We start from the raw sequence: 21783 nt of genomic DNA on the forward strand, positions 1-21783 counted from the left end.
ATAAAAACACCAGGCAATGGTTTTGGAAAGAAAGTTTTTTTAACTGATGCAGTTTAAGCAGTTTTCAGACTTATTTCCATAATCAAACGCTTATATTAGTGCCTTGTAGAATAAAAAAAACACATCGGAAAATTCACAATTCATTTCCCCACTGGTGCCCCGCGGATCGTTATTGGATAAAAGTTGATGATTCAAGGCCACGCTAGCTCTTACAAACGTGAATGGCTTTTACAACTGGTTGCCTACACATTATTATTATACAATATACGTAGCGATAAAGTATTTTCGCTCATGCGCCGTAAAATTAATTGCGAAATGTTTTTTTTAACTTCATTACATTTTAATGAGACCTTTCCCTGGTCAATAATACACCACAAAAGCTGGCTTTACACAATAATATTTTGAAGAGATCTGATATCTGTGTCTTGTTACAAAACACGTCACACGAAATGGCACGTACGCTAATATTTTATGTTATATAATTAAGCTAGGTGGTGTGTTTAAAGGTGCAATAATAGGACTATCCCAATATTATATAAATGACTCATTTTGGAAATAACATTCACAGTTCCACGAAAACCTAAAGTGACAAAGAAGCATTTGACCGAGCTTGTCAAATAAAAAGTGAAATATATTGTAATAACATGTACAAATGTTTCTTTAAAAATCAGTCATCATAATAGTAATAAAATAATATGTTAAGAAGATCATTCGGAAGCAAGCAAAAGAATTGATTAATGATAGCATACTCCGGTTGATTGAATCTGTTTGTCAGGCTTGAGCGTAATTCTATTATACAGAAATATGAACCTTTAGCCTGCTGGCGGCAAAATGCAGACCAAGATCCGTGCAGGCCGATCATGGTCTGCGCTGTTCGCTATTCAGACAGAAAATTTTCAGTGAACGACCCTTTGTAAAATAAGTGGTATTGTCTAAATTCCATTTTAGAAATTTAGAAGGGTAAAGGTTATCAAAGGCATAGAAATATATCGACATAAAGTCCAAGTATGCTATGTCGACAAACGTCTTTAAAATTCACTTCTGTAACAAAAGTTGCAAAGACAATTGGTATACAAGGGTTTTTTTCTAGTAAAGTTCATAAAGATAATAACTGTTATACCCAACACTCCAATCCTATAAGAATAAATATTTTGAAAGCCATTAAATAGGACATGGTAATGTGTTTAGCGATAAAAATCCAATACTGAAAGAAGCGTTTGTCATTATTGCTAATATGAATTGCATTTTTATATTGTAAAGTTAACGGAGCCATATACCACACTTTATAAGAAATATCTTGTACTTTAAAAGTCATTGCAGGATTCCTACATGCATCTTTTTGTCATATTTTTGGAAATAGGTTTTCACCATAGCAACCACATTTGTTTCCACAGCAGCAATACCCGCCGTTACGTAACTGAAATACTGTTGAAAACAGTGTTAAACCCAAAATAAAACAACATTAAATTTGTTTGTTTGTTTTGGGTTTAACGCCGTTTTTCAACCGTATTTCAGTCATGTAATGGCGGGCAGTTAACCTAACCAGTGTTCCTGGATTCTGTACCAGTACAAACCTGTTCTCCGCAAGTAACTGCCAACTTCCCCACATGAATCAGAGGTGGAGGACTAATGATTTCAGACACAATGTCGTTTATCAAATAGTCACGGAGAACATACGCCCCGTCGGAGGATCGAACTCGCGAACCCGCGATCCGTAGACCGACGCTCTACCTAAGCTGGCGGGTCAACAACATTAAAGGGTGTGCATTTAGTCCATATTGCCATCTTTTCGTTTACCAAGTGTCATGAAAAATGTATGGTACTTTTCAAAGTTATCGCAGGATCCCACTTCGCGCTTACGGAATGTCTATCATGTGTCGGTGCGACGTTAAATCCAACCAAAAAAAAAAAAAAAAGTTTACGGAATGTACGTCGTACGGTTTACGAACCAAAAATTTCCTCAGGTTTCGCCGATAGGAGATTTTTCAAACTTGTTACAAGATACATTTCCGGTATTCAAAAATGTAAAACCAAAATAAGAAAATTCAATATTTTAAGCCTGATATTAATATAGGCTGGCCTGTTTCGCAATATGTGTATCATTTAAAGTACCCAAGAATCATAAACTTTTAATAGGATTATATTATTTCTGAATATATTTACCTTTGAAAACAATTACGGTTAGGAAACTTTGATATTTTGTTTTGTTTTATTTTATAAGATATATTGAAATTTTTCTAATATTTATCACACCTGAATGATTATCCACGAAGGAAAGAATCATATTCATACTCAGTATGATTCTATAACGTATTTAATGATTTAATGACTGTTTAACATACTATGTGAAAAATCCTTATGAATATAAACCTTGCCAAATCACAGACAGTTAATACATTAATATGAATTATTATCAAGAATGCACATGTCACAATAATAAACAAATCCTTATCTTTTATGTCAAATCGAAACAGTTTTTCAAAGTAGCTGTTGCCTACATTTTGTCTTGTTCAGACGTTATATCAGTGAATGTTAATGCGAAGGAGGAGTACCAAAGTAGTGACCAGTCTGTGCAATGTTCCTGATGTTCGAAACTTTTACCATCGGTTAAATTTTGACTCAAAATTTCTATCCTGGTGGGAAACTCTAATATAATGAAAAGACTTTTAGTGGTCATAATCTTTCACTTTTACTCTGCTATATTTCTAAAATGGACTGGTCAATGTTTCCGGTTTGGCAGTACCATTTATTATTCAAAAGGGTATTCAATGACCATTTTCAGACAGAATAGCGAACATTGCAGACCATGATTAGCCTGCATGGATGTGCAGACCGGGCTTATAGTCTGCACTGGTCGCAAAGGCAAAATCATTTGCCGCCAGCAGGCTAAAAGTTAAATCACATATTTGTTTAATTAAGTCTTCAAAAATGTGTAAATATGACCTCAAAAGTTAACCGTACGTTAGCCTAATCACTGTTAATTTTTTTTTAAAAAGTACCAGATTGATCATTGGCTGTATAGAATAAGATAATTGTGGAACACACTAAACTTTTGGATTTATGAAATGTATCAAACAAAAATCGATTTTAAGGTGTTCAAACTATTGATATACATAGCTTTGATTACAGATTATAATTATATCTATCTATTGATTGTACCCAAAACCACAACAATGTTCAGGAGATGTTTTTAAAGGTATTCTTCGATCTACAGGTATTATAAAAGACGTTTTCTGTAAGTCATATATTTAACACATTTTCTTACGCAACGCTTGATATATCGCCAATATCTTTAACAGTCAATGCATTTTTGAAATCTTAATACTTCAACAGCATTGAAGCATTCAGTCATATATTCATTTGACTAACTCATCCCAGTAGTAAAAAAGGTCGCAACAAAAGTACAAATGCAAATGTATATCTGTTACATTTGTCAGTCGAGCGAGTCTGGTAATAATAAAAAAAAGATATCCAACAATGCTGACGTGTCAGTCACGGTCTTCCTAACGGTATGGTTTTGGTTTTGCAATGATTGTATTCCCTTTTAATGAAATATTGTTGTTTATCAACCCGATACATTTATGTGCATTTTTCATGATTTTTTTCTTAAATGAACAAATTTATATGGTGACAGCATTCGATATTCTTGAAATTTCAACATATCATTGTCAACAAATTTAGCTTATAGCGCATCTCCTTTAAAAAGTCTATTTATATGAAAATGGCAAAATACCAATTGTGGCATTAGAAATCTTCTGAAGTGTACTATTTCAACATCCTATGTTAACATAATCTTATCATACTGTCAACAAGTGTTTGTAATGGAAAAATACTTCTTTTTTGTTCTTTTAACTCAATATATTTTTATCTGTTACCCATAAAGAGAACAATTTAGAATGATAATCAAAGTTCTGTTTGTCCCATTTAGTATTTGTAGAGGTTTGTACCAAGCTGTTATTGTACAGCGTAAAAAGATGATATAAAATGCTTACAACATTATTAACATTGTACAAAGCAACATCAAAGAAAATACGGTATTTTTCAGTACGCATTACATTAATAACTTATATCATTTGGTTTCTTTAAGAAAAACAAATCAAAACAAAACACTTAAACGTTTATTCCCAGTCAGTTTCAAAATACATTATCTAGTAAATGTTTACGCATGTTAAAATGGATATTAGTAAGGAAAAAATTTCTGATCTACGTAATACTACGATAAAATAGGAGAGGCACAAGTCTTGTGACTGTTGTGAAACGTGTGTTCAAGGTAAGAAGAACAAGTACAAAAAGAAAACTGTGCTATGGTTAAAAAACAAAAGAAATATCTAAATTACGGGGTGGGGGGGGGGGGGGGCGTAGGAAATAGACCATCTTGAGCGTATTCTACAATCGGATTGTTCTTTGGGAAAAACAGGAATTTGATAGAAATGGTGCATTGAGTGTGAATGTTGAATTAAGTTTTTTAGAGTTACTGGTAGGGATTGGTCAGATTATATTTGATTTTGTAAATTACAATTTGAGAAGTTTGATGGCGGTCTTGTTCTAGGGTTTGCAATCATGTGTAGTCATAATTGTTACAGGCATTTCGATTTTGCTAGTGAGATGCTCCTGCCAGGGGTGCCAAATAGCTGAACAATAATTTAGTTTGAGGGGTGTAGACGAACATGTTGCAAACTCATTTTCATTTAGCATGCACGCTATATAAGGATTTCCTTTCATAGTTCTTTGCAACACCTCACATTGATCAGAGCTAAATTACACGGACCAGTACGCTCTGTTTCCACTGCTCGGGAGCGTGAAGGTCATTTTGTGAGGTTTAGGAGTCTGATGATAATTTGACTGCAGATTTGCAAAAAACATCAGCTGTAAAGGGTCTGGCTTTGTTTTTATGTCAGCAAGGTTATTAATGAAGAGGAGCAAAAAACAAGGACTGACAACAAACCCTTGGTAGACCATAATATAAGACAGGTAGAGTGCAGCCATCCGCTACAACTCTTTAAGAATGAGTTAACGTACAGAAAGCTTCATCGGTGCCTTTCCTTTTTTTTTTATCAAATTCAAAGCTGAAGTTAGAGTCTGTAAACTTGCTTCCAAACTCTGATAGGTCCCGCTTGATTTTTTCCTTTAAATGGCGTATCTATATCTCTTTATTAATCTTTTAGGCGGACTAAAATGTAGTATTTCATACATCCATTTAATGGCCTAATAGTGTACTACATAATTGTAAATAATGTCCTCTTTTTATCCTGTAATTCGGTGAATCTAATAAAAAAAAACAATTAGACGCAGTACTGTATAACTGCGCAATATCAAAACAGATATATCAGGTTTGGTTTGCTTTTTACATAATTATACAGAAGCATTTTTGCGTTTAACATGCCATGCCTTTTGTTTCCATTACGTGTGTTAGAGATTCACCTTGCTGGGATTACTTTTATTTACACTGTCCCATGTCTTTCGAACATGGCGGGGTTAAGAGTCAGGTTGGGTGCGCACCATAAACCGGTTTAAGCTTCCCAATGGTGTTTTTGCCACTGAACGTTCCAAGGCGGTGCCCAACTATGTTCCTTTATTTGTTTGTTTTGTCATCGTGTTTTGTTTGCTTTGTGCGAGTGTGTGTGCTGGCAGTGTACACATCTTCGTGATGTGAGTTCTGTGGCATGCCTTGTTTGATATTTATCCATGTTTTTTTTTCTACATGTTCATTTTTACTAGAGATACAATATATGCAATTATTTTTATATCATTTAAGTAACCTAGCCTATTTTAACATCTTGTTAGCTCTTTAGTTAAAGTTACATGATTAGTTACATAATTTTGTTCTGTAGAAACAGTTTTAGCAGTCAGTGATTAAGATTAATTCAAATACGAATCACGAAAAGCGTTTATACATACTTCAGTCTTCATATTTGCATCCAAATTGGATTGTCATTGTATATTTGATATTGTTGCAAGGTGATAATAGCAAGATAAGAACAAACGAAATGCATTATGCAATAAAAACGTTGCAGTTACCTAGAACTTGTCTCAAGCAGAAAAAAGGTAGCAAAAGTCACTCAGCAAAAGTTGTCTTAAACTTTGAGAGAAAAAAAAACTAATGAACACAGACCCTTGGAAATATGTGTTATATAGATAGTTGTGATCGTTTAGAAGGATAATCTTGAAATATATTATTAATTTTGTTCATTTTGTTGACAGAAATATTATTTTGTTTCGTTGTTAATAAAATATTGAGGTTCAGTCAACATGTGAATTGATGTAAATTTTCTACATTATGATCTATTGCCTTTTATTTACATGTATCCCGTGTGGTGTAACAGGGTCTAAAGTTCACTATTCTAACTACAACAACAACAACTCTGTTCTCTATAATAACTACTGTTTAATATAGTACTATGTTCTGAGTTAATATATACAACAATGTCTTTCTTCACAATTCCCTAACATAATCTCTATTATTTCATTAATGTCTAAACTCTAACAATAATAATTCATTGTTAATTGCCCCGGCTCTAAACTATCTTAAATCGTATGGAGTATCGGCATACGTTACTAACATTAGCACGGGCAGATTGATACTGAAGTTCTATCTAGAATTTAGCGGTATTTAAGGAAAACTTCGTAGGGATGACTAAATTGTTTTTCTCCAAAAGGGCACGCATTTTGACCATAATAATAAAAACATGTCATTATTTCATTTAGTCATCTGTCATTACAATTAGTTAGAAACAAAACAACAATCATGACGCAGCGAATAACGTGGCCAGAGGGTAATTAACCTGGACGAGATATCTTAACCTGTCATTTTCCAGATGTAAACAAACGCTGAAGTTATTTAAAGTAGCATTCCGAAGTTCTTTGTGTATGACTTTTTACTGACCGATGACATATTGCTGACCGAAAAACAAGATGATAAAATGTGCTTATCTAAATAAGTATAATGAATTCATAAAGTCATTATACGACACTCGTCTCTTACTCGTGAGTTTTTTTTTTTTGTTTTTTTAATTATCTATAAGAAAAAATAAAAAAATAAGCAAAACTAAAATTCAAGCGAGGCAATTAACAATTTAACACAAGGCAATGCATAAAACCGGCTGATTTTTATAAGTAATACGTAGAATTTATTTTAAATGTTTTTAGCCGTACTTCTGAAGATTAATGATTTGAGAAGGATAGAATACAACAGAATACAAAATCAAGATATATAGTTTCAACACATGATATAATATACATAATCAATGAATAGGAAATCACATGGAATACGTAGATTTAATTTCACAATTTCCACGATTTGATTTAGTCCTAGAATATTCAATTCGTTTTCGTTTTTGTTTCAGTCCTAGATCGTTTTTTCTTGCGTTTTGAAGTCAAAACCCCATTTAATTACTCTAAATCTTAATAAAACACTAAATTACTAGCGGAACACGATTTCACAATAAATTCCGTAATTAAAAGTCCATTTTTTCCTCCCTTGCCCAGAGGGGTTTTGCCTTCAAGAGTGTGACTGAAATAGAAAGAATAAGAAAAATGCTTTAATCATCATGACAAGTAATGGTTTTAAGTACGGTAATTAATATATAATTTACTGGAATTTCCGCAATCTGAAAGGATAAACTGACAATTAGTAGGAAATGACATAAGAAAAATATGAATTTTACTCTCTGAATATGTTAATTAAGAGTGAAAATTTCCGCTAAAAGTTACAATAAATAAACATCGATTTTAAATTTATCATCATAACAGGAATTATGGAAGAAGAACAACAAGTAAGGTTAATGTATTCACATTCTTAGTGTAAAATCGTTAAGAACTGGTTGGATAAAAAAAATTACTAGAAAAATTGTTGTTGATCTTGGCTGCAACAGTATTTCTGTGAGGGAAAAAATAATTGTAAAACATAAAATTGGTATACATAGTGATAAGTGTTTAATGACCTACTTTTCTTAAGGATAGATATAGTACAATAACTAAAAAAAAATCATTACTTATTTAAATAAAATCATTACTTAATATGTATATATATTTTTTTTTGAAGGATATTATAGATATAACAAAAACACAATTAAAATGCGAGTATATGCGATTATATAAATTCCGTATTTTTTTTTTTCTAAAGGTTTTTTTTTTTTGTAATTGAATAATATAATGAAAATATAAATATAAAATACTAATGAACGACACAATCAGTCGACGTCATTAAGGTCGGCTGCAGACGTCTCTCCGCACGGTAGCTGGTACGGCCAGATTGGCAAAAGATGTGACGTTGCCGACTTCGGAACCTTTTGAAGTACCGCCCGGAACACCGCCTCGTAGTTTGCACAGTCCTCCATTGTTGACTGAAGCGCTGAGTCATTCAATTCAGTACGTATGCAATGTTGGCAGACGTACTGGTGTCTGGTTCTGGAAAGGTCCAGTACTCGTCGCTCCGCCTTTCGAATGAAGATGTGCCTGGCTAACTGGTCGTCGGCCAGTGTTTTTACCACGGCCGTATACACCTTGTCAAAACGTTGGATGACGTCGGTGGCTCTGAAGTTGTGGGAACAGTCGTCATCTGTCCCCCAGCATTCATCACAGTTTGCTTTCGCCTGGTCTTGGATCAGGTGCCAAATCTTACAGACTAAGTACTCCAAAGTGAAGGATATAAAAATCTGGCAATAGTGAATTTTCTGATACATTCCATAGTTATACTTAGGTTTTACGTATTAAACACAAGTGAAATTTGTAAGTAAACAGATCTCAATTCTCTGTGAACGAGTGGACCGCTCAATCCATTTTAAGTTGCTTATATAGTAGATGTATCCGTCACCCAAATTACGAACAGTCAAAAAAGATATATACAGTCATAACTCAGAACAATAGACATTTTCGACATTGATGTGCACTTCTAGACTTAAAGTTTCGGATACAAAGCAGATAGTATACTGCCTTCGGCAACGCTGTTATCTTCCTTGATCGGTGCAGTAGCTTGAAATGGTCCGGATTTGACAGCAGGAGTAATTATTTCGTCGTTTCCAGAGACAAATTTGTAGCGAATAACTTCTGAACCCGTATTTCGTGACTTTATGGCAGATCGGTGCTTAGAATTTCGTAATTTACATTTACAATAAATAAAAATCCCAATTCCTAGAGTAATTGAGCAACCAGCAGCTATAAGTACTATAATCCAGGTGGGGAAAATTGAATCATCAATTAGTTTAGAGTGTCTTAGATTCTCTAATTTGTTAATGAGAATGTCAAGCGGAATTTGCTTAATAGTTTTTAATTCGTGGGGCAGCTTGACATTTGTAAAATTCTCAAGTTTGTAGTGAAATTGTTTCCATAGGTGATTAGTAGAAATATTTGGGGGAAGTAGAGGGTTATAATCAAGGTGATGTGTTTTCTTAGAAATTTGCGAGTACCAGGGACTTAAGTTCAAATGTTCATTAAAGGCCTGACAGTTCATCTCAAGTTGGACTAAACTGAGAGGGGCTTTAACAACTAATTCATGGTTTGATTTAGTGTCAGATTGGCACACGATGACGAATCTTAAATCAATTAAAGTGGTGACTGCCCATAGACCGTTATCTATATTTTCGGCGTAAGGTAACTTGGTGTTAGGTTTAATAATAATGTTACAGTTTTGCGTAACTTTAGCTGGGTTTCGTAGAAATAAAGCCGTAACACATAATTCAGACATGCTTGCTTGATAAAATGGGGATCTGACTTGACAAAATTGCGTAAAGCTACTTTTGCAAGATTCTGAGTCACGGGGCAGAATGACAGCGAATTTTGTGCGTTCTCGATTAAAAAGAAGAGCTGAAAATTCTAAATCGTACTTAGCGACAAGATGTACTTTAGATGACTGTGGTATCGATGATCGATTAATGTTACTGTAGGGAAGTTCGAAATTATGAATACGATACACATCAAAGCGACTATTAAAATCGATAAGGGGAACATGAATATTAATGATGATCTTGTCCTCAGCAATCATAGTCGAGCTGCGTAAGAATTGATAATATTTCCACAGATCCGTGCTAGGATCCCCCGGCAGGGCGTAAGTTTTAGGCGCCTGGTTCTGTATTTCTACTAATAATGCTCTCAGATGAAAGGGAGATAATAGCCCAGGGAATACCCTGCCAGCACTTAATATATCGAGCTGGGATTTAAATTCTGAGAGATGAGCCTTAGCATAAAAAACAGTCTGTTTGATTTCATCAATGATAAGCTGGAGGTTGTTATAATTAATAGTATAACCTTGAATTTGTTCAATCTGTTTTTCCATGCGACCTTGCCATTTTTTCATTTTCTCATCGACCTGTTGTAAAGCTTGTATTAATTCGTTAATAGACTGCCTATTCTCTGATATGTGAGAACGTGAAATGTTTAAAATTGACAAATTGTTTTCTAGTATGTGTATGATGGATTTTTGTGTATTAGCTAATCTAACTACGTTATGTTTAATTACTTGAACTTCATCATTATCAGCAGTGCCAAAAAGAAATTTGAAGACAGACCCTAATCCCAGAATGCTTCTTTTGTTTCTAACGTGTAACGATAGGTAGTCAGAGTAACTATTAAGTATTTTCGCATACGTGCTTCGGACGTATTGTAATTCCAGCTTCACATTTGATATAGATAGAAGATAGGGTAATAAGTCTAAGTTCTTAGGGTTTGTTTTTAAGGTGGTTGCTCACATTCTCTGTGGTGGAATTAACAGTTTCTATTTCTTTGTCAATTTGATCCAAAAAGGAACTAAAAATCGAAGTGTCTAAAACTAGAGCCACGCTCCAATGCGAACGTGTGGTAGAGACTTCATTATCTTTTGAAAAATAACATTATCATAAGTTTCTGTAGCACCGACCAATGTAAAAGAGCACAGGAATAGCAGGTAATGCATCCTTACTGAAACAAGAATAACAAAAAAACAATTAGTAAAAAGGGTTCATAAGTCACTGAGGGTCAAGCTGTCAAGAGCAGATGACTATCATTCTTATGTTTGTTTTACAATACAGTAGCAAGACACTTTAAGAGCATGTGATTGATAGTTTTATGTTTTTCACCCGACTTAGCAGTAGGGGAGTCTGTATGTTTAACCGTATGTTTACGATTAGTTCGCCGACGTTTAGTCGGGTTGACAGTAATGGCATTGAGCTGCATTTTATCACTGCCGGACAAGCTAAGGGCGATGTCCGAGTCTGAATCATAATTTGCGAATACGTTTCCGTCTGTTTCCGTGACGGGCGATGACAGTTCGGAAGGTAATTGACTGCCCGAAGGGAGAGAAACATCTGATTTATTATCAATAGACATCTCGTCATCTGAGGACTTAATATTTTCACCTGAAATATGGTTTTTATTGCGTAATTGTTTTTGTAACTCTGCTAAGGGAATATCGTCTGTTTCATCAGAATCTAAGCGCTCCTGGCGTATTCTGTTAGTTATGGGGGGTAATGGGTCGTTTATTGTAGTCTCAGAGTCGGAATCACTGCTGCTTAAATTCGCAGGGGGAACCGCATAATTAACCTTTCTTAGCGGCCTTCCAGATGGAGGCGCGGGAATCGGCCATTCATTTATTTTAGCCAGACGAATTGGTTAGCATGAACATTGTGCGTTGAATTGTCAAGTTGGTTTTAATAATAAAATTTAAGGGAGTTTTCTGTTCAATTATTCTGAAATAGGGCTTCCACTTTCCGTCTAACTTACTTTTTCTGTTGAAATTTTTATAATATACAGGATCATTAACTTGGAAGGTTGTCTCTTTAATATTCTCATTAGCTTTTAAAACACGCTTGCGTTTTATCTTTTTCAGTGTACGATGCACATTTAAAAAGGCTCTATGTTGTTCCTCTAATATAATTTTGTGATACTCTTCACCATGGTATTTCCGTCGAGGTTTAAGTAAATTATCAATTGGTAGAATAGGATCACGGTTAAAAAGCAAGAAAAATGGAGAATGTTTAGAATTGGTAGAAACGGTGAATCGCATGGCGGCGAGAGTCATATTTAAGTGGAGATCCCATTGACGTGTATCATCTTGTACCTTTTTCGAGAGAATATCATTCATAGTGCTATGAGATCTTTCATTTATTCCGTTAGAAGATGGAAGGTAGGGTGTAGTTTTTATGTGCTCTATGTTTAATTCCTGAAGCACGTCACGCATTGCGCCGCTAGTGAACTCCGAACCATTATCAGTTACAATTCTTAAACAAGTGCTGTATCTGCTGTATATCTCCTCTAAAAACAGATGTATGATGGTATTACTACTTTTATCAGGAGCAGGAAATGCCTCCGGGTAACCTGAGTAATTATCTACAAAGCAAATGATGTACCTATTTCCCGATAAGTTTGAGGATATGGCCCACAAACGTCAATTGAAACAATAGAAAATGGAAACGGGGGTATACCAGTTTCCTTACTAGGGGTTTTAATGGTAGTAAGATTTCTTGTCTGACAAACAACACATTGAGAAACATAATCATACAATTCCTTAAACATTCTGGCCAGAAATAGTGTTGTTTAATTGTTGCAAATAACCTTTGACATCCTGATGACCGTTATCATCATGGTATTGTTTAATAACCAAATGTTTAAGGTGACTGGGTACGAATAATCGAAAATTCGGCTCTTCATCGACATTGGAGACGTAATATAGTGTTTGATCAAGTTCAATATACTTGGTAGCTTCAGTTTTAGATGGTTTTCCATGCCGTAATCTCATTTTAAGTTCAAGAATAGTATGATCTTTATCTTGTTCCATGACTAAATTTAAATCCGAAAAGGAAGGAACCGGTTCTATGTGTGACTGTTGCGGAATAAACTGTTTATCGGCCAGGTCATTAAGATCTAACTGGTGTGAATTAATAGCGTTAATTGTTTTGACCGGTATGTCCGCTGAATTTGGGCTGTTAGGTTGACAGCTATACGTGTTATCCTTGACATCAGAGACAGGGTCGCTGTCGACATCAGAATTAATTGTATTGTTGGTTTTAAGCGCCGGTGGCCTACTGAGAAAATCCGCTATGACATTTAGTCGGCCAGGTATATGCTCGATTTTGCAGTTATAACTAGAAATATTTAATGCCCATGTTTGAATCTTTCTATTTTGCATGGGGGAGTTAAATAGGTAAATGAGTGATTTCTGGTCCGTATATATAACGAATTCAGCACCCGTAAGGTATGCAGAAAGCTTTGAGATAGCAAAATGAATACTGTACATTTCCTTTTCTACGATAGGCCATTTCCTTTGTGTCCTGCTGAGTCTATGTGAAATGAAATAAATTGGTTTTTCGTTAACATAATGACCTGAATCTTCATCATCGTATTTTTGTGTAAGTATTGCAGAAATCACAGTATCGCTAGCGTCACAATATAACCTATAAGGTCGACTTGGATCTGGGAAAGATAACTGTGGAATAATGGACAAGCTATCTTTTAATTGATCAAAACTATCCTGACAAGCTACTGTCCAATTAAATTTGACGTTCTTTCTTGTTAGATCGATAAGTGGCTCGACAATTTCCGTGTATGATTGTTTACCATTATGTATCATGTGACGAAAAAAATTTACCATTCCTAATAAGCTTCGTACGTCGCGCACACATTGCGGGCGTGGCAATTTTCGGATTGCTTCTACTTTTTTCGGATCCGGACGGATACCATTTTTATCAATTGTAAATCCGAGATAGGTTGTTTCTTGTTGTAGGAATTGACATTTTTTTAACTTAAGTTTAAGCTTATGTTGTCTTAACCTTTGGAAAACAGTCTTAATATGATCAATATGTTCCTGAAAAGATTTACTGAATAGAATGAGGTCATCAACGTATGCGATAGCAAAAGATTCACAGCCTTTTAAGACTTCTCTCATTAATGATTGGAAATAACCCGGTGCGTTGGAAAGCCCGAATGCCATGGAATTAAATTCCATGAGTCCATGAAATGGCGTGGCAAAGGCGGTCTTTTCTTTGTCTTGTTCCTGAATAGGTATTTGGTGAAAGGCGCTAGCTAAATCCAGACTGGAAAACCAGCAACTTTTTCCTAATAATGGTAAGATATCATCTATACGAGGAAGCGGATAAGACGTTTGACGGCATATTAAATTCAATGCACGAAAGTCCAGACATAATCGCTTGCTGCTGTCCTTCTTGGAAACAATAACAACAGGAAATCGCCATGGACTATGGGACGGACGTATAATGTTTGCATCTAACATTTTTTTTATTGCGTCATCCGCTGCTTGGCGGTGATTTATAGGAATGCGATAAGGTCTGAGTCTAATTGGTGGGTGTGACCCGGTGTCAATTTTCATTGTAACGGTATCAGTCAATGTTAGTTCTGAGTCATCTTTCGCGAAAACATCTCTATTGTTTTTAAGCAGATTATATATTAAGTCGTAATGTTCTTCGGGCACATTAATTTCTGAAAAGATGTCCTCTTCACTGGATGGATTGCTAGTATCTAATTTTACGGACGATATGTCCCTTAGGCTTAAATCACCTAACCTAGCAATCGGAAAACCTTCTCTTAACTTTATAGTTTTATGTGTTTTATTTATAACCATGACTGGTAATTGCCTGTGGCCATGTAATCTAATTACAGAATCAACAATTTGCAAGCCTGGCTCGTTATTCAAAAAGGAGTTGTTCATCCCCATTAGGTCATAAACTCTGTTATGTTTCAGTCCATTAGTATATCTGACTTTTCCCTTTATAATATTTACAGTATTAGGTCTCAGGACCGTAGTTTGGCGAAGTCTAACCACGGAAGCTACGTGTATGTCTTCCTCTAAAGCAATATATTCATCATCTATTTTTAAACAATTTAAATCAAAATATAATCTAACACCATTTTGCGATAAGAAATCTCGGCCCAAGATACCGTTTCTGTTTTTGTTGCTTACCACATAAAATAAATGGGACTTTTTAACTGAACCTATTTTAAATGTTAAATTTACACTACCCTTAACGGCCAAAGATTGTCCATTTACAGACTGAAGATTAGCCTTATTATTTAAAAGTTTTGGTTTACGTGCAGGGACGCATATGTTCTATATGATATAAGCGATACCTCAGCTCCGGTATCTACAAGGCATCTTAAACGTTTTTCTCTAATTTTTATTATACATGAGTTTGGGTTGCCACAAATTGCTATATTAAAAGTAGACATACGATTTCTCCTATCACCGACTTCGTTGTGATAGGAGGTTGTTAGTTTCCCTGGTTGCTATATGTACGTTGATAATTTGGATTTTGATAATTAGCGTAACGGTTTGGATTAGTTCTACATTCCCTGGCAAGGTGCCCTAACTTACCACAGTTCCAGCAAGTAATCTTAGATTTCCAGTCAGAGTTAGATGAGTTTTGATACCTATGAGAATTATAACCTTGTTCGATTTTATCTTGACCTTGATCTTTAAATCTAGGTGGAATGCGAGGATCAACGTTTGGAGGTCCATACTCAACAGAGTGAATAGATTGAAGCCTGTGTCGGCACTGTTTTATGTGGTGACCTGGTTTCTTACAGTAAGCGCAAGGTCTGCGTGGCCTTAAATGATCTACTTCCATAGGTTCATTTTCTTGAACGGAATTATGTGAGGACGAATCCACACTCCGTCCTATCCGTAGATTAAATCTAGTTCTCAAATTTTGTTCATTCATGGCGGACCGTACGGCGGCCTGAAGAGTTTGTGGATTATCTCTCATAACTTTCATTTTTAAAAAATCGTGTGCCAACCCATCCACAAAAATCCAATCATTTGTCTTTCAATTAAATTTAAATCACCATTGTGACCTACGAAAGCTTCTTCTGCCAAAGTAAGAAGTCTTTCGGCATAAATTTGAACATTTTCACCTGGAGCCTGTTTGATTGTTCTTAGTAAACAAAATGCATGCTGAGGATCTTGTATTTCAGCGAACCTTGAAGACAATTCTGTTTTTAAATGATTCCAGTCCCTATCAACATTTTCCGTTAAATATCTTTGTATAAAATCACTTACTGCCGCTCTGCTTGACTGATAAGCGACAAGTTTTAATTTATCTCCAGTTAAACCCGTAAGAACACCGTATTTTTCAATATTTTCAGCCAAATTTAAATTGTTTCGGATCCCCATCAAATTGTGGAATAACCTGAGATATACTTTGAGTACCTACGACAGCCGAAACATTAGACAATTCACGCCCCAGATTTTCGAAAATTGCTGCGATATCTTGATCTGCCATAATTAAGCCAACAAAAAACAAGCAAAGAAATTTTCACTCACCAGTGCAGAGGATATGATCGTCACAGTCTCCCCCGGGTAACCGAACCGTGGTTGGTAGTACTTCTTTTGCGTTGTGGCCGCGACGTTCCGAAGGTTCGTTCGAATCCTGGTCACGGCACCAAATAAGTCCCGTGTGGTGTAACAGGGTCTAAAGTTCACTATTCTAACTACAACAACAACAACTCTGTTCTCTATAATAACTACTGTTTAATATAGTACTATGTTCTGAGTTAATATATACAACAATGTCTTTCTTCACAATTCCCTAACATAATCTCTATTATTTCATTAATGTCTAAACTCTAACAATAATAATTCATTGTTAATTGCCCCGGCTCTAAACTATCTTAAATCGTATGGAGTATCGGCATACGTTACTAACATTAGCACGGGCAGATTGATACTGAAGTTCTATCTAGAATTTAGCGGTATTTAAGGAAAACTTCGTAGGGATGACTAAATTGTTTTTCTCCAAAAGGGCACGCATTTTGACCATAATAATAAAAACATGTCATTATTTCATTTAGTCATCTGTCATTACAATTAGTTAGAAACAAAACAACAATCATGACGCAGCGAATAACGTGGCCAGAGGGTAATTAACCTGGACGAGATATCTTAACCTGTCATTTTCCAGATGTAAACAAACGCTGAAGTTATTTAAAGTAGCATTCCGAAGTTCTTTGTGTATGACTTTTTACTGACCGATGACATATTGCTGACCGAAAAACAAGATGATAAAATGTGCTTATCTAAATAAGTATAATGAATTCATAAAGTCATTATACGACACATGTATGAAGTGAAATAATAAAACCTTGTACTTTAGACTTCTATTTTTGTAACTGTTGGGTTTAGATAAGTAGGGCGAAAAATAATATGTTTAATGACACGACTTGCATAGATTTCCATGTAATACATGAAATATGATCTAAAATTAGCCTTGAAAGTAAACTTTATTTCATCTAATATAATAAGGTTGTCATTTACTAACTGTTTTGCAAACCATTATAATCCCATATACCACGATTAACCGTATTGTTTACACATAAATATTATGTATCAAATTTTGACCTTAACCTTGTACTTTAGTGTTTGTTTATTACATAAGTGGGACCAAGTCTTGCTTTAAACAGAATGGCAAAGCAAGACTATTCTCCAACAAGAGCTGGTTCAGCTGGTATAAGAGAAGTATGGAGAAGCGTATCACTATGTTGCAATGGTAACGGTAACGCTGAGTGGATCAATAATGTAGCACTAATTGTCACTGGAAATAAATGTAATATGTTGTTTTTTTTTTCATTAGAGTAACTCTTGCGATGCGGGTTGATAACATACTAGTTTATCATTGCCAGTAGTTATCTCAGTTAGAACGACCTTTCTCATCGTACACTTTACTCAATCTTGATAGAAATTCTATCGATCACTAAGACATCACATTACGCTGGTACTTGACAGTACTGACACGTAGAAAAGGCTCATCTCAATAGAGATAAGAGATATTATATATTTTTATGAAAGTGCAATTAAAGATAATTTTATGTCATTTGTGTTTTATATATTTATTTTGAAATACTCTAACGACTGATGCAAGTCTGAGAATGTTCAAGTGATACTTTTATCATGAAAACGAGTTGTTAGCGCTGTTACATTCGTGACCAAACCTTTTAATTTTATGAAATCTAGGTCCTGTATGAATCATTGTACCATCCCTTCAGATTTTGTTGCAACAATTGTGTATACATGAACACTAAGCGAAACATCTAGTGGTAGAGCGCCATCTTCGAGTGCAGAAGTCTTAGGCTCGCTCCCTGACCGCGGTAAGCCAGGGACTTGAAAATGGAACTAGTGGCTTCCTCGCTTGGTGATCAGCATTTAAAGGAAAGTAATCCCCGTGTCAGTATAAATAATGACTGGGTGGAGTATCATGTCATAAGATGTCGTGAGTACAAGATAAGATGTCGAGCGCCCGAGATAAGATGTCGTGTGCACGCGATAAAATGTCGTGCGCACGAGATAAGATGTCGGGCGCACAAGATAAGATGTCGTGCGCTCGAGATAAGATGTGCGCACGTGATAAGATGCCGTGCGCTCATGATATGATGTCGTGCGCAGGAGTACATTTAATCTTTAAAAAAAAATGCATGTCCTAAACATACCATCGTATGTATATCATTTTACCATCATGTCACGCAATGAAGGTACGTAGATTAAACTCATTCCAAGTGATAAAATTTAACAACAGGTTAGGCTGGGTCCTATCTGTAATCAGCTAAGTGAAAGACAAGAAAATCATTCGAAACGCTTGCCGCTCTCAGAGAAAATGCAAGAAGATTTTCTGTAATACATCATCCGTCATGGAATCTATTTTCAGGCGAGCCATAAAAAAAATCCCGATATTTGTAATTATCTTAGCTCCTGCATTATTGTATAGCTTCTTTTTATGACCTTTTCTATGACCTTTTGTCCGGTCATTACCTTCTGACCGGGGTAAAGCTTTTTGCATATCTTATTTTTTACCGTAATGACTTACCATAGTGAGATTCTTTGATGTAGTTTAGATAATAAGTAATAGGCTAATGAAGAGCCATGTTATGACAAGCGTAGAGCATTTGCGAGGCTTGAGTTGATTGTGAAGTCAAAGGTGACTTAAGGTCGCCTGGGGTTACATGTTGAGAAGCTGGTCTAAACATAACGTACCATTTATATGTAGGTATTATATAAATGTATTTTTTGTATACAGGATATTTTTAGAGTTCGCACAGAGTTCAATTTGTTTTTATGTATGGTATAAGCAGGAAAAACAAATATGATATAGAAGGTTATTTGTACAGAATGACATAAATCTATTTGTTTTTAGTTAGTTTTTTGTTTATGTTTTTGTTAACTTATTTTCATTTTTTGTTCTTAAGTGCTATGTATAGAACTGATAGCTTTTATAAGTATAAATAGTTTGCATGTGTATTTTGTCCTTTTGCTGAAACTTAAAAGAAATGCAAAATATAGAAAATGTATCTCCTTTGTTATATTGCCCTTGACACGTTTGACCCTTAATAGCCCTTGTCTCTAAAGAACGTTTTAGCGGGACAAAAGGAGCTACTTCGAAATTAAGACGGCCCGGGTCAACAGTGTCAACTCGCAAATTTAGATGTCACAATAAATAGTGTCGTTGATATGCATTAAGGACCCATAGCCCCTAATCCGAGAAGCAAACTTACAATTATAATCAGCATCCCAATTCATTACTTTATACCTGAAATTCTTATAATTGACAGATCTCCAAAAAATAAAGGTCGATAAGGTATAAAGATAGGGTCAGCAATTGTCTACTAATTTGAAGAGAATAAATTGTGGCTTTAAATTGCCCTTGGACGATACGGCTTCCAGCTTAGATAAATACATCTTATTTGAGTTCGTGTAAGTTATGGTGACAAATCCAGTATACGAATTAAAGATGTGAGAAAAAGTTCTTGTTGGCCTACTCAGTTGTTGATAACTGGCCTAATGAATAAGGTGTGAGAAAAAGTTGGTCTACTCTGTTAAATTGATAACTGGCTTAATAATTAATAAAAAATGCAACTTTTCTTTTTTTACTTATTTGAAAATTTGTTCTAAAATGTTAAATTATTGCATCAAGTTTGTAGGACACATTTTCCTTCAGGCATTTTTGAACTGAAAATGTCTTTTTTCTTTCTTTTTTAAATGAAAAAAAAAAAAAAAGAAACATCCGCAAGTCACCGAGTGCACACGTATTTCAGTCTAGTGACCTTGATTAAAACCAGAATTACTTTTCGCATATTTATGGCAATAAAAATGACATTTTCTTCCATCATTAGTATGCAAACGGGCGTCTGCGCACCGGCTGCACAATGCACAAGCGAAAAACACATTTACCACTGACCGCCTATTGACCTTTCTGGCCTCAGAAAATATCGACTCATGCACGAAGTAAAATCCATTATAACTGTTTTATGTCCAACGTGGCATTCAGTTGTATGCTCAGTGTAAGTTATTTTTTACCGCTAAGGTCATACTCAGTTATATAGGGTAACAAATGCGAGGTCATGTGAGGTCAGTCTGTAACCCAGGTTATTGTTGAAGGAGATGGCAGTAACATAAAATTAGATTGACTGTAACAAAAGCATAGCGGATTTTGTCAGAAGGAAATGATTGATATAGACATAAAACGTTTTGACAGATATAAACCGTTTCAATTCGGAATTTGAATAAGAGTAGTTTGAAACTAATCTCGATAGCTGGCGAAATACTTTTAATTAATATATTGTTTTATAAAACAAAGAAGTCTTAAATGATATCAGTTCTTCGCGTCAAGGTGTAAACTAACAAAGTCTATTTATAACAAGTAATCTGTAATAAAGTTTATTTATTTCTTTATACTGACACTGATATTTTCTCAGAAGACCATTTTCTCTCTAGAATATTGTCATTTTTTTCTCCAGAAAGTGCTATTTAAGAGAATTTATGGCTTAAAGAACGACTAATGACAGCTTAGTCGAAGGCAATATCGAAGATTTAAGAAACGAAAGGAATTTCGAATGCTGAGAGAAAATAGATCTATGAAAGAATTCCCTGCAATAATTTTTGTTTTGTTTTTAAATTATGGAATTAAGTGCTACAACATTTTGGCAAACTTTCATAACATCCTATGTGCTTTCTTGGTTTATGCTAGTAGAACATCTGTAAATAGCAAACTGTATTTGCATGTTTTTTCTGAGAATTATGACATATGAGCCGCGCCATGAGAAAACCAACATAGTGGCTTTGCGACCAGCATGGATCCAGACCAGCCTGCGCATCCGCGCAGTCTGGTCAGGATCCATGCTGTTCGCTATCAATGCCTGTTGCAATTAGAGAAACCGTTAGCGAACAGCATGGATCCTGACCAGACTGCGCGGTTGCGCAGGCTGGTCTGGATCCATGCTAGTCGCAAAGCCACTATGATGGTTTTCCCACGGCGTGGCTCATAAAACTGTGAAAAAAATCCTTTGGAAGCATAGAACGCAACCAAGCAACATAATAGCAGACTCGGCTCGGCTCAGTCTCTTCATGACTTTTATATCTTACAGAAATAAATAATAAAGTCGCAGAATGTTTTTGTGTTTTCATACACAGAATGACCTTTCACCGCAACTGAGATCGAATAGCTCTATTTTTTTATTTATTTTTTTTTTGTTATTTTTCCTGCCGCTGGCCGGTAGTTATTTCGCCTTTACTTCCTGTCAATATATGGCTTGAAGGTCATTTAACAGCTGATTAAATTGTTGGATGAAAAATACCTCAGGTTTTCGAATGGAATAGATAATATTTTAAGGGATGTGCAGGTGCTCTGAGCTGTATTGTTAGAATGTATAATCCGTTGCAAGACTCCCGTGGAAACAGCTTACGTCATAAACCCGAATCCCTGCGACAGAGTTCGACTACAAACCTGCCAACTTTGCCACTCTGATACGAACGATTTACAGTCAATTCGTCCCCTAGGCAACTCATCCTCCAGTCAACTCATCCCCATTTTTGTCATT

The 21783-nt window shown here is 35.3% G+C and overlaps 1 protein-coding gene across 3 annotated transcripts in view; it reads left to right on the forward strand.

Moving 5' to 3' along the window:
- Nucleotides 1-21783, forward strand: part of LOC123524333 (serine/threonine-protein phosphatase 6 regulatory ankyrin repeat subunit B-like) — a 107479-nt gene that overhangs the window by 3159 nt on the left and 82537 nt on the right. The gene's annotated exons all lie outside the window — the stretch shown is intronic.

Source organism: Mercenaria mercenaria, chromosome 3 (assembly GCF_021730395.1).
Source record: "Mercenaria mercenaria strain notata chromosome 3, MADL_Memer_1, whole genome shotgun sequence".
Taxonomy (NCBI): Eukaryota; Metazoa; Mollusca; class Bivalvia; order Venerida; family Veneridae; genus Mercenaria; species Mercenaria mercenaria.